This window comes from Camponotus vicinus, unplaced genomic scaffold (assembly GCF_025532165.1).
Source record: "Camponotus vicinus isolate PSW18456_S1 unplaced genomic scaffold, iyCamVici1.0 SCAF_8, whole genome shotgun sequence".
NCBI classification, from domain to species: domain Eukaryota; kingdom Metazoa; phylum Arthropoda; class Insecta; order Hymenoptera; family Formicidae; genus Camponotus; species Camponotus vicinus.
In genome coordinates, this window is record NW_028141980.1 from 11,165,780 (window position 1) to 11,182,419 (window position 16,640).

Below are 16,640 nucleotides of genomic sequence, written 5' to 3' on the forward strand. Positions count from 1 at the left end.
GGAACATGAACACATCATATGCTCGTACAAAAACGAAGTAAAGTTGTCAATTTCGGAACGTCGTTAGATAAATGGTTATCGCTTAACTGATATGAGGTACTAAAATAAAAACGCCATTTATCGGCGATTTGTATCTGTCCCAACCAACCAATCATCTTATTCGCTGCCCTCGATATGCTAAAGTTCGCCAATGTGTAGATTTTTTCCATCGTGCCCCGTTATCTTTATCGTCATCTATGACACAATACGATGACAACACCAAAGTAGAGCGTACCTTGGCATACTATCAGAAAAATAAGTCATACATTTTAACGTACGGTTTTATTTATCGCTTGTTAGGCTTCTTCAGAAAAGACGTATTGAGCAACGGAAGTCTGACGTATATCAGATTTTAAAACCCACTCAGTTGGACATGAACTAAAAAGAGTAAGTCTTTTTTATAAAAATAGTAGAAGAAAAGGGACAAAATATTTTTAGAGACAAAGTAATTTTGAAAAAGTTTTTTTTTACTTAAAATCTTCTTATCTTTTACAAAATACAGATACAATTTAAAGTCGCGAAAGACGCGAATAAAGATTCGATGGTATGACGACATCTCGATAAATTAGCCTAAGCACGAGGCGGCTCTTCTCGCCCCCAGACAATCAGCCCCCCGTGGCTTCGGTACCGTCGATTCAACGCTAGTTTTAATCACGTCGCGCAGAGTCATGGGGCGCAGCCGTTGCTATCCACCCATGGGGCCGTTTCGCCCGAAACACCGATCCGCTTGCGGATTATCCGACTGCTTTATTAGCGCCATTCGTGTCTTTCCCGCCTGCTCTTTTTCCCCGATATCGAGACGAAAGTTACGAGACGCGTGCCTTGCGTGCCCCGTCGATCGCGAATTGCGCGAGCGTGCAATCAACGGCGGCTTAAAGTCGAAGTTTTATACCGTTACAATTGGAATTCCGGCAAATTATAGTCATAATGGCGAAACGTTTTATCCACGTTCGCGACAATTTGTGTTTTTATTCACCACGTGTCACGTGGTCGCTCGGTTCTCTAGACAGCATTTTATAGCATCGTCGCGATCTTTCACCGTTAACCGCATTACGTTACATTTTCTACCTTGATGAGGGATTAGAATGATAATCATATCTGAGTCATAATTCATTCACGTTATTAATGCGATATTTTCTCACCTAGTTCATTCAAAATCCTATTATTCCGTGTGTTTCAATTTTTTCTACATAAATAAAATTCTTTATCTGTATTTTGTCAGTTAATCGGATTAATTAAAAATGATAACAAGGACTATTCGCACCTATTTTCTCGAGCGTTGATTTAAAACAGAAGTTGCCGAAATAATAGACATCTTGGTGCGATCTCCCATATATTTTACAAGTAGATGACCAATATCTCGATATAGATTCTATGCTGCAATTTTACTGCAAGCTCCGCTTTCAACGCAGAGCCGTTTATGATCTAATTTGCATGTTTGATAAAATCCGCATTGCCAGGATAATGACCGTTAAACCTTAAAAGCAGCGCGTGCGATGTTAAAGCGGAAATTACGCTTACGAGCACGGATAATAATCGTTTCCGACAATACAGACCTACAGACGTCCTCTCTGTCGTTGCGTAATATCCAAATTCGTTCTTTCAAGGAAAGTTCCGGTCATATATATACGCGCATTAAAAAAATAAATATATTTACGGTTTACGATTTCATAGAAATATACAACGATATTTATTTAATTATATATCTATTTAATTATACAGCTAAAAATACATCTTTTGTATAGAAAACGTGATGTCTCGCGAGAATCGCACCCACGCGATGCATCTTGATAATTTCTGCTCCGAATAGTTGTTTTGCGTATTGCATTGCTTATCGAGCTATCTGTACGCAATATCGCTGCTGATCAAATGTCGATACAACGATAGATAAAGGTGGATGGTTGATAATTTTTTGCGCACACGTGGATTCTTGCGTAAGAGGAAGACCGCGCGCTATCTCGACGGATCGGTGTTTCGCGCACTAATTACCTATCGTGCCTGGCAAATAACTTCCGCGGGTTACTCGAGAGTGTGCTCACCGATAAAGCCCGTGAATCTACGGGAATCGACGTAAGCTAGATCGTAAGAGCGATAAGAACGTACGTTTTAAGATGTAGTGGTGTTTTACTGAAAATAGAGATGTTGAAAAATTATAAGAACGTTTGAAAAAGAGTCCTCATAAGAGGGTCTATTTTTAAATCTGTTCTATTGAACTTTAAAATTATATTGATAGATCTGTTTTTTAATGGTAATAATTTAATTTCTTACAATTTGTCCTAAGTGTGTGATATTATCGGCAATTATATTTTCTAAATTATATTTATTGTGTATTTTGAAAATTTGTTGAGAATTTTTTCTAATGACATTTTTCAAAGACTGTTGACTGCTTGAATATGAATATATCTGATAGCCAGTTTACGCATGTGAATTGCATTATAATGCGGTGAACAATGTTAAATTAAAATACGTGATGTACTACTTGTCGAAGAATAAAATGGGAGCGATACTTCACAGTTATCTTCTCAAAGCACTTCAAAGACAGACATTAAAATTCGCTCGTTATCGAAGTTTAGCATTTAAAATTGAACATTTGATACTTAAAAAAAGAACTTTACATAAAGTATATTATCAATGTAAGTAGTTACGTCAAAACGAAAACCAAGGCTAGAACAAAAATACATTTAAATTTTATCTAGATCCTAAATTAATCTCTTCAGGGACAACGATTCATATTGATTTGAAAAGCATACTCAAGTACGAAATAATCGACAGATATTTTCATTTCTTTTTTTCCAATTTTTCCCATTAAAAATCTGCTTAGTTTTATTTAGTGATTTTATTAAGTAAAAATGAATTTTTCTTTTTTTTATAATTTGAAGAAGCTGCTGTCCACGAAATTAATAAATACTATGATTTCCTATTCGCAGATCAATTTTTAATGTTGACAATATTAAAATTCAGGGTCTATCCCATCTAATTATGAATATAGAATCCGCGCAAACGCGAAAAGTGAAATACAGAGAGAGGTTATCGAGTCAAATATCGTCTTTGATACTCGTTTTGCGGTCCCCCACGAGGATTCCGAGGATTTACGTATTTCCTCGTACGGTTGACGCGCTTCATGCAGGCAACAGTTCCCGTCGCGAACCAGCCGCGTCGGGCTTCTTTATTAAAGCCCAACCACGGGGCTCCCCTTGGCCCCACGTGCCTGGGCTTATCCCGGAGAGACCTTCCATCATTTTAAAGCCCGTCGTGATAAAATTAGACGGACAATTTCATCCGAAGACCTCGAATGCCGCGATCGTGCGCGGGACGCGTAGGTAGGTGACGGTTTAATTTCATGCCTAGGGGGTGATTCGACGTCCCTTGATGGACGCGGACACAATAGGCGCAATGTTAACAGATTGGCCGACAGAAATTCGAAATAACTATATTACCACCCCTACGCTCGACGGCGAATTCCGGAAAATTTTTTTCAAAGACGTCAAATGCTGACTAAAAAAAATTTAAAAAGAAAGCGTTGTCGAAAATACCACACTTTGGACAATTATGTTTTATATATGTAATATTGCGTATCGCAGTTTTATGAGACACAATAACCATTATTATATAATTAATCAATCTGAAAATAACGCGATAAATAAGAATGACAAGTTTCATTTATATTTATGGCCGCCTGTCGCGTTGAGCTTTCTTGTCACAAGTATGGTTACGAACGGAAGTGACATTTATTGCAGCAGCGTGCATTTTTAGAGGGAACATGGTAAATGTGAGGGAATGCGTAATCGTGATATAACTTCACATTGTGAAGTGCACCGCGATATAACGTAGATTTAATGCCGCGCAGCAATACGAATAATGACTAACAATAAGACATGTATTTAAAAAGAAAAGGAAAAAGGCGGGAGAGATTAATTTGATAGGCGCACATATAATTTACGTATTAAAAAATCTCTTTATAAAATCCTGGAAATTCCTTGAAAACAATCTACGACATCATCGTACACGTATAACGGATGAATAATCGGATTGCGATTAAAAAATTGCTTTCGTCTTGAGTTAAATTACACGTGCCAATAATTTAAATATAGTCGATTTCTCGTTAAGAGTTTACTATAGTTTTTACATAAAAAAACCTATCACGAGCGGATAACGTCGTAACAAGAAAATGAGCGTCTCTTGTCCGCGAAAAACGACTTACAGTCTAAACGAAGGAACGGACAGACGAACGAATGAACGAACGAACGCGCATGCATTCGCGCACGTGGAATAATAATTAGCCATCGTCGGTGCTGATACACGTTCCACGCAAATGACGTGTCAGGTGCAGCTGTTGCGCATCGTTCCGCAATGCGGGCCGATGTATACTTCTCTCCGCGGCTCTCTCCCCTTCCTCATTCTTTCTCTTTCTCTTTCTGACCCCGCTCCTCTCAAACTGCACCGTCTACTTAACTTCGTTCCACCCTTTGTCTCATGGTTTTATAATGTCTCCCTCGGCAATCTCGGGTCCCAAAGTGCGAACCTACATGCGACGCGTGATCGCGTGCTACTTGTCATTAAACCTCTCGACGGACCTCTAAAACGGCTGTAACTATACCTATGTATATACTATAATGCTCTCCACGTTGTATACGCCTCTTCCACGGATGCACTTCCTGCCATCGCGATTAAGAACCGCGATTAAAAACTTGCGGATATCGGCTTCTTGCGGTGATAGCAATCCTTCTTATGATTGATATTTTCTAATCTCGATTAAAAAAAATAGGTAAGATACATGAAACAATACTTGGGATTTAATAATATTATCTGTAGAATAATGAAAGAAAAACAAATCTTCTTCATCTCGGATTCAATTTCTTAACTTCTCGTACCTTTACTCGAAAGTTATTCGATAATTACGAGAGAAAATTGAGATCGGAAATGGCTTACAAAAATTCTATACGTTAGTATTTTAGAAAAATAATATCGTAAGAGAATAAACTCGACGTTTTAACAAAAATCTGGAGAAGCAGTCGGACACGAAGAAGAATACGTGCGGTTCATACTCCAATTATGAAGCGGCGCTAGTTGGAGCGTGTCTCGATCGTGCCAGCCGCATCAATCCGAAACAGTTAGATTCGATCGAATCTCGTGAGCAGCGGATCGGCAGGGATCATCGGCCGTTTTCACGACAGAATTATCGCGGCGAAGGAGGAGGAGAGGAAAGAGGCAGCAGGCAACGGCATTGCGGCATAGATCGTTCATTATCCTGTCGTCCGTAATCGAGAGGAAGACACGGAGAGCGCGCTTGTAATGAAGAAGAAGAGGCAGCGAGAGAAAAGAAGAGGGAAAACTACGGAATGGAAGCTACGTAGCTTCCCACGGCGATTCGCGGTGGCGGTCGTCACGAATCGCATGACGACGTGACGACGACGATGGCGACCGGTCGCCGAGGACAATCCGTCGTCTCCTTGTCTCCCTCTCACCCCGGCTTGTTCCTAACTGCATCATCGCTGCATCGCTGCGAGTATCGGTGCACCAAGTGCTGGCGGGGAGAAAGGGACGGAGGGGAAAAAAGAGGGGAAAGTCTCCGTGGACGCTTCTAGCCTAGATCAAAACCCGTAATCACGACGTAATAATACCCGATCACGGAAGATATTGCACATTTCCCCGGAATCACTGCTATTCCCAGGGAAGATGCCTCCGTCGGGGTTGTTTGGGAGGTCTTACTGTTCCCCGACATGCGATCCCGAATTCGCCTTCTCTATATCGCTCTTTCTCTCTCCTTCTCTCTCTTTCTCACCGGCCAATTCTTTCTCGACGCCGCTCCACTTTGCCCTGAGTCATATCGCCGTACACTCTCTCCTTTCTGTCCTTTATATTTGCGTCTATAATTTCTTCATGTTTCCCTTTTTCTAGCTCGAGATAAGCAGCTACGACTTCGTAAGAGGCGAGTAACTTGGCATTGTCAATAATTTTCGTCTTTCCGGTAAAAAACAATTTTCACGGAAATTCTTATGTTTTATTAAATATTGATTGAAAATCGATTCCCGAATTAAACATCTGTAAATAAGTGTGAAGATTATGAAGAAGCACTTCTTATTTGCGCACTAAATTATTGAAAAATTTAAATAAAAGAAACAGTCTCCTTGTGAATAATCTGTAAATAACACTAAATATTCGCCACATCAGCTAAATATACAAAAATGATGAACCAAGCGAAATCTTAATGAAGTTCACGGTTACGATACAAGATAATCTAAATATTTAATCTAGATTAAATCGGGAAGACAGGATGAAGAGAGGAACGGACAGACAGACGGACAGACGAATGGATGAGATACGGTCGGCACGGGCAACGCGCGGCTTTAACATTGTACACTTTTTTCCACGGTAACCGTACAGTTCGTCGGCCGGCTCGTGCACGACGAGATCCGAGGCCCCGGAGCCGTTGGGCCCAAGGTGGGCCGGTGGCTGGTAGCACGTCGGCGGGGGCCGCGACAGACGTAGGCGGTCGGACATTCGGGGAAAAGAGAGAGAAGAGTACGCAGAGAAGAGCAGGGGGGCAGGGAGAGGAGACAGGGTTGAAAACAAGGTAGAAGGGTGCCCCGAGCCAGTCGTACCATTAATCATCGGGGTAATTCCATAGATGGCTCTTTGCTGCTCGAAGGAGCGAGCGATGCATGCCAAACTTACCTCGCCCGCCGAACGATCTGCGAAAAGACTGCATTCTACTGCATTTCATTTATCGAAGTGATTGTAATTATGGAAACGATAGATTCATTACTATTTGTGGAAAGAGAAATTCGTCTAGATTAATCGTCCAATTTGACTAATTAAATTTTTGTTTTAAAGTGCAAGGAAAGATATATATAAATTATTTCTGTATATATCAAGACAGATTCTATCTACGAATGATTGATATACTCTATAATTATTGCAACTGATATTTTAGAATTAGTCAATTATTCTCACATCGTTGCTCAAACGCGACAAAACTATCTGTTAATTTAATCTCGTGTATTACTTGCGTTCATATTTCTCGCAAACCGTTCATTTACGTTGTGTTACAGAAATATTAACGACACCCTAGCTATCGATTCGCATGTACTTAAGATAGTATCGATAACATGTTAGGTAAATGCTATAAGGGCAAGAATATCGGGAAACATTAAATTTGTCACGTAGATAACATCTCTAATTAATAAGTGAATGTTTGCAGTTAGATTATACATCTTTTCTTTCATAATATCATCGACACCTATCTCCTATAAATGATAAATTGCCAGTAATTTAATCATCGACAAGTATCATCGCAATTCCATGCCGTGATCGAATTCATTTCGAAGCATTCGTAAATATACAACGCTCACCTCGCTAATCGCACAAACGTGAAGTACGAGTTACGATTCGAGGTCCAAAGTGGCGGGACAAAAATGAAAGGGAGAACGGACGGGGCAAAAAAGGGGGCCCGCGAAGACGCGGTGGCCACCGGGCCGTCCGAGCGATGTCAGCAGTTTAATCAATGCATTTAGCCGAATTCCCGTCTGGCCCAAATAAAAGGCGAGACGAGAGGAGGTTTAAGCGCAAAAAACACCGTGCGGGCGACGGCTCCTCGCTCGGTCCCTCTCGGCTTCTATCTCTTCGCTCTCGTCGACGTACCGCGACTTTTGGGACTCCTCTGCACCGGGGCCTCACGGTCCCCCGCCGTCCCAAAGTTCCCAAAGTCGTTAAGTATTCCGCGGGTGTACTCCTCTGTCCTTTCCCCCCCTCGCTCCTCGCGGGAGGAAGACACTTCTCCGAATAACATATACGTCAGCCACGAAGAGGGCTGCGAGACGAAAACCGGTGGCACTACAAATCTTCGAGTTGGTCTTTTCATTCACTGTTTTACCGTCCCCCGAGATTGCCCGCCGCAAAACGTCGTCTCCGTCTACGCAATGTCGGCTGCGTTTTGTTTTCTACTTTATTAATCTAGCTTTTAATAATCTCTCAATATTAAATGCATCAATGTTAATGATTTACACAATTTAATTTTGCTACATTTTTCCATTATGTTTGAAGAATAATATAGAGACATACTTTATTAAAGCTAAAGATTCGTACCTGCATCCTTAATACTTCTTATTTAAAGCTAATAGTGTAAGTTTGTTTAATGAGAATATGATAATTATTTAATGTTGAATACTTGAACATAATTGCATAACTAAGTCATTGATAGTCAAGGAGTAGAGCATCCTGTGTCTGAATCCATTATCTTGTTAAGCATCTTCTAACGATGGACCTAAGGTTGTTTCATGAAACGTGACGAAGAGACTGACGAAGATATATAAAAGAAATATCAAGAAAGAAACAACCTTTTTTCTCTTCTCCAGATTGACATATCTTTTTCATAAAAATGCATATTAGAATTTAAATACATAAGAATTCAAATAAAAAGAATAAAAAACCACATCAAAATGAAGTTAATATTTGCTTGATTCTTTATATGCAGCGAGAATGTTGATATTAAATTGAAGACATGATATAAAAAAATACGAGTACAAAAATCGTCGCTTGATTTTCGTTCCCCTTATTTCGCGGTGCCTAGTATTGCAACACTTTTAGGGTCTCGTCTCTTCTTCCGCTCGTTAACCGGGGAGAGTCGGGGCTTATGGTAATTTAAAGTAGTCCCCAGTCGATTTTTTCCTAAAGCTATTAGGCGATCATCTCGGATTATCCTACGATTCCGGGTTTACTTGAAACTCGACTTTTCTAAGTTTTCGCCCTTTCACGTGCTCACAATAATACACCTAATCTTATTATATATACTTAATTTTCATGTTGAACGACAATAATTAGCATGCGTTTATGTTTTTTGGTGAAAAAAAAGTTCATCCTATCAAAGGAAAATGAAAACTCCGGATATTCCGTGAGAAGCGACGACGGAATCATCGGAGATGTATTATTGCTACCTGTACGCCAATTACCGTAACGATTAGCGTATATCTCGCCGGATCGGTAATTATGTATTATGCGTAGGCCAGGCTTATTACAATCGCACACACGGTGGTCTCTTATCTCTCTTGTGATTTTATTAACTAGGAAATCGTTTTCCCCGCTGCGGATAACTGTACTAACGGCGGGGGAGAGGCGGGGGGGAAAATCGTTACCACATTATCATTATTTACGTCTTTGTTATCGAGAAAACGCAACCTGTTCGCGGCAACCTTACAATTAAATTCTCAGGGTGTTATGAGGGCACCGCTATTGCCGCTCATATCTCGCTATATTGCTCTCGTGTGAGTGCCTAGAGTACGGTCTGGGCAAGAGATAATCGAAGGAAAATACAGTTAAAACTATCCCAAGTCATAAATTGTAACTACTGCAAAGTTCTATGACGTGACAAAGCGATAAATCATATTGAATGTTATTACGGAGAATAACGCAGCATGATTCAGTTCATTTTTCAACGAAGTTGAAAAGAATTTATGAAATAAAACAGAATATACTTCAGATAAATTTGACTCGATGAAAAAATGAGTGCAAAATGAATCGAAAAAAAATTGGAATCTTCATATCGAAATTAAGCTGACTTAAATTTGACGCAGAATTGTCGCGTTGCTGTCACTACGACTTTTATAAATCGTTCATAATACAATCTTACGTGAAACGTAAAGGACGTAATAAAGACTTACGTATCTGCGCAAACGATATCCCGGATGAGAAGGTGGTAGCAGTTTCCAGCGAGGCGCCCTACGGGGAGTTTCTCGACAGCACGGAATAACTTTGCGGTTGATTTATACTTCCGACAGGCGTAACGAGCTTGCGGTCAGACTGCGGCGTTACGCGTCCATCGCCTGTATAGAAAAAAAATCAATGAGATATCTGTAACTTTTTTTTGGGCGGATAAATGGAGTACCCGCATCCTCAGGTTCAATTTCCACTAATGACTTAAAAATTTAACGCAAATCCAACCAACACACAATGTTTTCGCACGCAGTGTTTTTGAAATTATCTCTTTTTTTATTCCTCGATTGAAAACTTTATTAATAAAATGTTAAATTGTCGCTTATAATATTTTTTATAATGCCAAGAGTATAAAAATGCTGCAAAGTTAACAAATATATGTTACTTATGTGTCGAGATATTGATCGATATTTTTATGTTGCATACTTTTCAATTATAAAATGTTTCGACTTAATTGCTTATTTTCTCTCAACTTCTACAGATATTTTATCCGCGCGAGAGAAAGCGGATGACATCTCATGTATTCTGTACAAACTTTAATTAATTAACAAAATAAGAACGCGTTGACAACAATCGTGAGATTGGCCTTATTAATTAAATACGTTAATTAAATATATGGACAGGTTTAATTTCTGAGTAATTTATCCATGTTTGCGTTTCTAGTCGCAATCACGATGAGCACATAATGCAGATCGATACACATCGTAACGCATCGTAGACACAAAATAACATCTTTTTTCTCTCCCCTCCCTCCATTCTACATCAGTTCAGAGATTCTCTTACGATTACATCGGCCATCCTTCCGTGTGCTAATAATTATCTCTCGATTTCTTCTAATTTAATGGCGCATACGTTACGTGCGTAGCGCGTTCCGGCTACGCACTGCTAAAATCTAAGAGCCGCGCCTCCTTTAATTGGCCTCATACACGAGTGATTTATGATCGCGAGAAAAAAAGAAAGCATCACGTATTTCTTTCACGCTTTTCCCATTGAGATAACAAATAATGTTGAGTGTTTAATATAATATTAGCGCAAAAGCGTCTTAATTACGTGTTGCTTGCGCCAATTTCTCAACCGTCGCAGAAACGCGCCAGACGAAAGTTTCATGAAACTCGCCGCCCGCGCAAATAAGATACTCATCATGGGATCAAATTGGTGAGGAGCTCACGGTCCGTCTCGTAAAAGAGACATCGCGAAACTCGCTCTTTTCGAGTCCACCGAAAGCCGTAAAACGTCCAGCACCCACGTAGAACCTAGTATCACGTACCCGCCATACATAAAGCTGAATCTTTTGTGTGCTCGCGTGTGTATTATCACGTGTGCATACAGTCGCCCTCACAAATAGTCCCGGGACTCGTGCCTCGCGTGGCCGCATGAAACCTTAATCGCTCTTTAAATCACGGAAAATATTAGATAAGCACCTGGCCGAAAAATATAACCTGCCGTAAAACGATTTGCGATCTCTTTAAGGGTTCCAATTTTGACGAAACTGGAGCAAGGATATTCTAAAGGCATGCTGCCTAATCTCTTATTCAAGGTGAATCATAATGATATTTATAGTCATGTCGATGATTTCAGTCTTCCTCTATATTCTCCACAATCTGATTTGTTTCATTACACATTTTAATCACAAATTTATTAAAAATACGAAAATATTGATTAGAATGTAGATTAGATGTATCTCTTTTCTTTTCTAATTTTTCAAATTTTTTACGCTACTGTATTCTCTTTTAAAGGACGAAAACTTATTCACGGTTCGGACTGTACCATACACGTGTACGTTCTAGTGAACGTGCCCGTCCGTCCGTCCGTCCGTCATGAGTGCGTGCGCGAACGTCCGGGGCTCGTCGGAGGATGCTCGCTAGTTCGTTCGCTTTGCTCGATCATGGGACAAAAGTCGAGTCTACGTCTCGTGGGAACGTGGAAGTCACGCTCGTTCAAAAACCGTGTGCCGTGCTGCACGTATTAACGGAGAACGAGCAGTTTCTTGCATCGCAATAATTCATCCGAAGTATCCAAAGTACGCCAAGTGCCGAAAATGTACCCTTTAAAATTAATAAATAATGATGATAATAATCACATAAGTTTTTATATGTAAGATTGTTATAAAAAGAACATAGTCTTTTTCTAGAAAAATTTTTTTGTCGTTAAATTATTTTTTAATTATTTTATTCATCATCAAAAATTAAAAAAATAATTTAATTATTTTAATTAAATTATTTTTTTAATTTTTTATAATGAATAAGAGAGAAAGCAGAAATTAACGAGTTTTACTGATGAAAAATATTAGAAAAGAATTAAATTTGTAAGAAAAATGATAAAGTCAATATATTAATATCGTCATAAATTTAAGAGATAGAAGATTCGACATAATTCTTAAGAGTCTTTATTATGTCACACGATATTTATCACATGTCGTCACATTCTAGCCACGTAATTAACATCATATAAAAAGTAGTCAGGAATGCATTTGCAAAGACACACGTTTTTCTCATTATAGTAAATTTATAATATCGATGATCCTGATCGTTGACGACGGTGAAAAGATAAGGATAATGACAGTAACAACGGATAAAGTTAATAGTTAGATTAATTATCTTAATTTTCTACATATAATTCAATAATCGTCGTAATTTCATGTGGGCATGTGTAATGGGCAACAATGTGCGTACATCATACAGAGACATAATTATCCCTTGATGTGTAAAAGTATCTCGCACTTTTACGTGTGGAAAATCGCACGGGCTAGTGATAGACACATCAGTTATAGCCACATCGTCGGTCAGGTGCGTCGGTATCTCTCTTTCTCTCTCTCTTTCTCCCGGCTGGGTATTGCATCCTGACATGGTGCACCTGTCCGTGGCTCGCAGGTTGCCTCGTTTTATAGAAGGCTACTTCTCTATCGTCGATCTATCAAATTGGCCCCGGCAGATAAGAAATTAGGGGAAGCGGCCATGCCTTAAAAGCGTCCGTGACGGGACACCCCGACTGTTATTTGGCCAGCGTCACTCTCGTCTCGCTTTCGAAATTTTATGGCTCTTCGCTTCGATATCACCTGCTGCTCGTGGATACCTCAAAGCAGCGTGTTTAATCCATCAATGTTTAAATGATCGCCGCTTCTTTAGAGCAATGTCAATTATTTCCTAATAATGATCTCTTGCCACATACGTTTTCTCGATTTTGTTTGAGGAAGCTTAAGTTGAAATAAAATTTCCAGTTTTTCTAAACTTACTCGATCATTTGCGAGCGATGCCATTTCGTGCTCGAAGATTTAAATGTACGATAAATATCTCGAAGAGGATAAAAAATAACTCGACGACGGCTTCTTAAGAGCGGAAACGAGCGCGTGGAATAATAATTTGATTACACACACGCGACGCGTATATTTTAACTTGATCGAAAAATCATAAAGCAATTAATAACGTTCATTAGAGACGACCCTAGGCGCTCGCGCGCGCGCGCCTGGTAATAATAATTCCGTTTGATAGGTAATTAGACGAGGGAGCGAGTAATTGCGTTAATTGAGACCGAGATCGGGCGCAGGTTGCGCAAGGCTTGGCTAGATATATGGAACCGTTCCACACGCACGCCGCAGCCCGTAATCGCTCTAATCGCGGTGCTTCTTGCTGGAAATACCTCGCCTCGCCTTTAGTCTTGTTCCACGGCCCTTTCGCCCGCGCTTTTCTTTCTTCCGCGAAAAAAAGTTACCTGCCAACGATCCATAGAGATCGTTAACTCTTGCGCTTAGCATCGCACGGTCGCTAACGACTTATGACGACTCACGTAACTGGACGTTCAATTATTCTCAGAGAATAACAAAATGATATTTGTATCAAAAGTTTGTTTTCCAGTACAAATAAAATATTGCTCTTAACAGAAATTTTACCTAACAATCTCGATGTCCATCTGAATAAAAAATTATCATTTGCTGTTCTATTATTTAATAATATATTCCTGGACAAAATTTTTCGTTAAAATTTAAATATCAGCTTTTAAAGAAAAAGTGAAAAAAAATTATGCGTTAATTTTGTCCAGGAATATATTTAACACTCGCAGATATGCAGATGAAATTTTTACTGTACAATCTTGTCAAGTATTTTTTTTATACATATATGATAACCGATAAGATTCCGTACAATATATAATTCTAGCAAAACGCTCGTCTAGACAATCCGTGCAGGTTTTCGTCTCCCAGCTGCTCCTTACGAAGGGCACCCGCATTTTTGGCGACACCAAAGTTCGTATATGTAGTTATACATAATGGGGAATCGTTTCCGCGCGATATGCGTAGGCACTTATAACAGCGACATCCTGGACATCTGCCGACCCCGAGACCCCTGGTCTTCTTGTATTTTTTTCCTTTCGAAGAATGTCGCGTAATAAAGTCGTTGCCGTCGGCATAATACAGCAGTAAGCTCTACCGATATTTGCTATTTTATGTAACGTGTACTTACGCGATGTGCCTCATATTAAACAAGCACGAGAGATACGAGTTACGTATGCTGGAAGACACGGAGGAAACTTGTTTCTCTATCTGAGAGTATTCGTTTATTTGTCTTCTCATTTCATTCCGCAAGTCGCATAAAACAGAAAAGAGAGAGAGCATGATTTTATAATCTAATCGCTCTTACTTGCAACGTGATGTATCGTCAAAAGGAAGGAAAAGATCCACATCTAATCAAAGACGTTGCAGGCAAGTTTCGTATCGAATACTAATTTACCAATGACAATGAATCGAAAAAATATCTCGCGTTAGCATAACCAGACCAGTCGCTATGACTTATTCCATTCGTAAATGAATATAACACATCCAAAGCAGAAAGTTAATAAATTTGAAATAAATTTTACGATATGTTAATATGTTACAATATGTTGCCAATTGAATGGAATTAACTGAGAACGCTAGTAATTTATATTTATCCGATTCACACACTCTCGATCATGGATTTTAAAGCAACTTAATCAACGTTTACCGTGAAAGCACCCGATAAGGGAAGAGTATTTGCATGGGAGTTTATGGGTGTCGGCTAATCACACGCCCAATTAATGCATACAGATAATTTCTTAACGTCGAAACAAACTTACAACACGCTCTATAAATTTTCGCCATTCGAGCGCTTATTAAAGACCGCCGTTAAGCGTAATTACATACGAAACATTTACTCAGGTATCAATTACCGGAATTATTATATTCCACTATTTACGTAGATACGCTCGGTGCGCGCATAATTCGCGCCTGCAAGTTGTATAATTTTGTAAATTCCTATTCCGACAAACGCGCTTATTAATATCGCTTTTTTGACATGACGACACGATGATAGCTTCCTTCTTACACGTAACGTTTATACGCGCATCATTCATTGAAATTATCGTTAACGAGAGCATAAATATGCATTTGATTTGCCTTCGTACACACCACTTTCTTGTTACTGCCAAAATGAATCTACATGTCGATTTAACGCGCCATTTAAAAATTCTAATCTGTATAATTAAGTAATCGACTCTCTTGAGTCATAAATTATTACACATTCTTTCACACGAATGTACAAGATTCGAATACAAATGGTGAATAACAAATTACTATCGAGTGCTAATAAAACCTCTCGTATACAAAACTGCAGCGTGATATCAACAATATCCTTGCATGTCAAGGTAACGACTTATCGGGGCGAATAAAATCGTATAAATCTCTGGTTTATTTACATATTCGGTTGATTTATCGTACGCAAATATTTATAAATAGCGACGAAAGAAACGACGTTCGCGGACAGATTTCGCGGCGATTCATCATGAAACGTCGAGGAAACGCTTAGCGAACGAGAGAGAGGAAGAGAAGGAAAAAAAAAAGAGTCTCGAGGGAAAACGATTTCGAAAAGGGCAGCGGTGCGGGGCGGTCCCGTTCGCGGGCGGAAAAAGTCCGGCAGCGGAACGTCGCTTCGTCCGGGCTTCGCCGAGGTGCGGAGTATTCTGGCGTTCATTAATTTTGTACCGTTGTCACCGGGAGGAACATGCGTATTCATGAGACACACCGAGGCTTATAAACGTCGGGCTATTAGTGATACGATTAAAATGTGCATTTCTCGAGCGTTGTTTTAAACGCAACCCCCGACCCGTGACTCCGCCCCGCACGCGCGCGCCTATTTCACGTACAACGATATTTTATTTTGTTGCGCCGTCGCTACCCGCCACCCGCTACCGTTACCGTTGCGGTTTTATCTACCGGAAGAAATAATAATACGAGACCGCATCGGGTCCGCGCGCGGTTTGCGCGCCGCGCGTCGCCAATTAATTTCGGACTTTACGTTTCGCTCGGTTATCACGCGACGGGGCGACGCGTGCGACATTAATACGCAGGACGCGATTCCGTTACACGCCTGAGAGACGAACTGCGCAGATTGAAACAGTGACATATTGAATCGCATAAAGCAGACATTTGACATGCGAGCTATTCAATCGAACGTCATGCATGCTCAAGGGAAAAAATATAGTCGATCGTACCTTCATTTTCAGAAATAAAACTGTAGAAAATTATTATCAGATAAAAATGTAGAATAAAGAAATTTAGGAGAAATGTATAATAAAGAATACTAAATTTTTAGAAGACTAAAAATTATGTTACTACAATTGAAGCTTTTTTACTAAAAAAAAATAGTATCATAATATCAAAAAAATTATACTTGATCCTTTTTCGAAAATTCAATGCTGAATGATAATTAATGGATAACTTGTCCATGTAAAGATATCGGAGAAGATGATTAACGACATCAACAGCAGTCTATATCAGAAGCAACGAAGATTCCAGAGAGTATCCCAGGAAAAAAGGAGAAAAAGCAACGCGATATATCGTATAAATCTTTTCGCAACCCCTCTTTCCAGTCTTTTGCGAACAGGCC

The 16,640-nt window shown here is 39.7% G+C and overlaps 2 long non-coding RNA genes across 9 annotated transcripts in view; one reads left to right on the forward strand and one right to left on the reverse strand.

Moving 5' to 3' along the window:
* LOC145976065 (uncharacterized) overlaps positions 1 to 16,640 on the reverse strand; it is a 204,189-nt gene that overhangs the window by 135,763 nt on the left and 51,786 nt on the right. For all 5 annotated transcript variants that reach the window (XR_014440171.1, XR_014440168.1, XR_014440170.1 and 2 more), the window contains exon 5: positions 9,696 to 9,857. This is a non-coding gene — a long non-coding RNA (uncharacterized LOC145976065). The remainder of the gene's footprint in view (positions 1 to 9,695; positions 9,858 to 16,640) is intronic.
* The window catches only part of LOC145976067 (uncharacterized), a 143,215-nt gene that overhangs the window by 83,984 nt on the left and 42,591 nt on the right, over positions 1 to 16,640 (forward strand). The gene's annotated exons all lie outside the window — the stretch shown is intronic.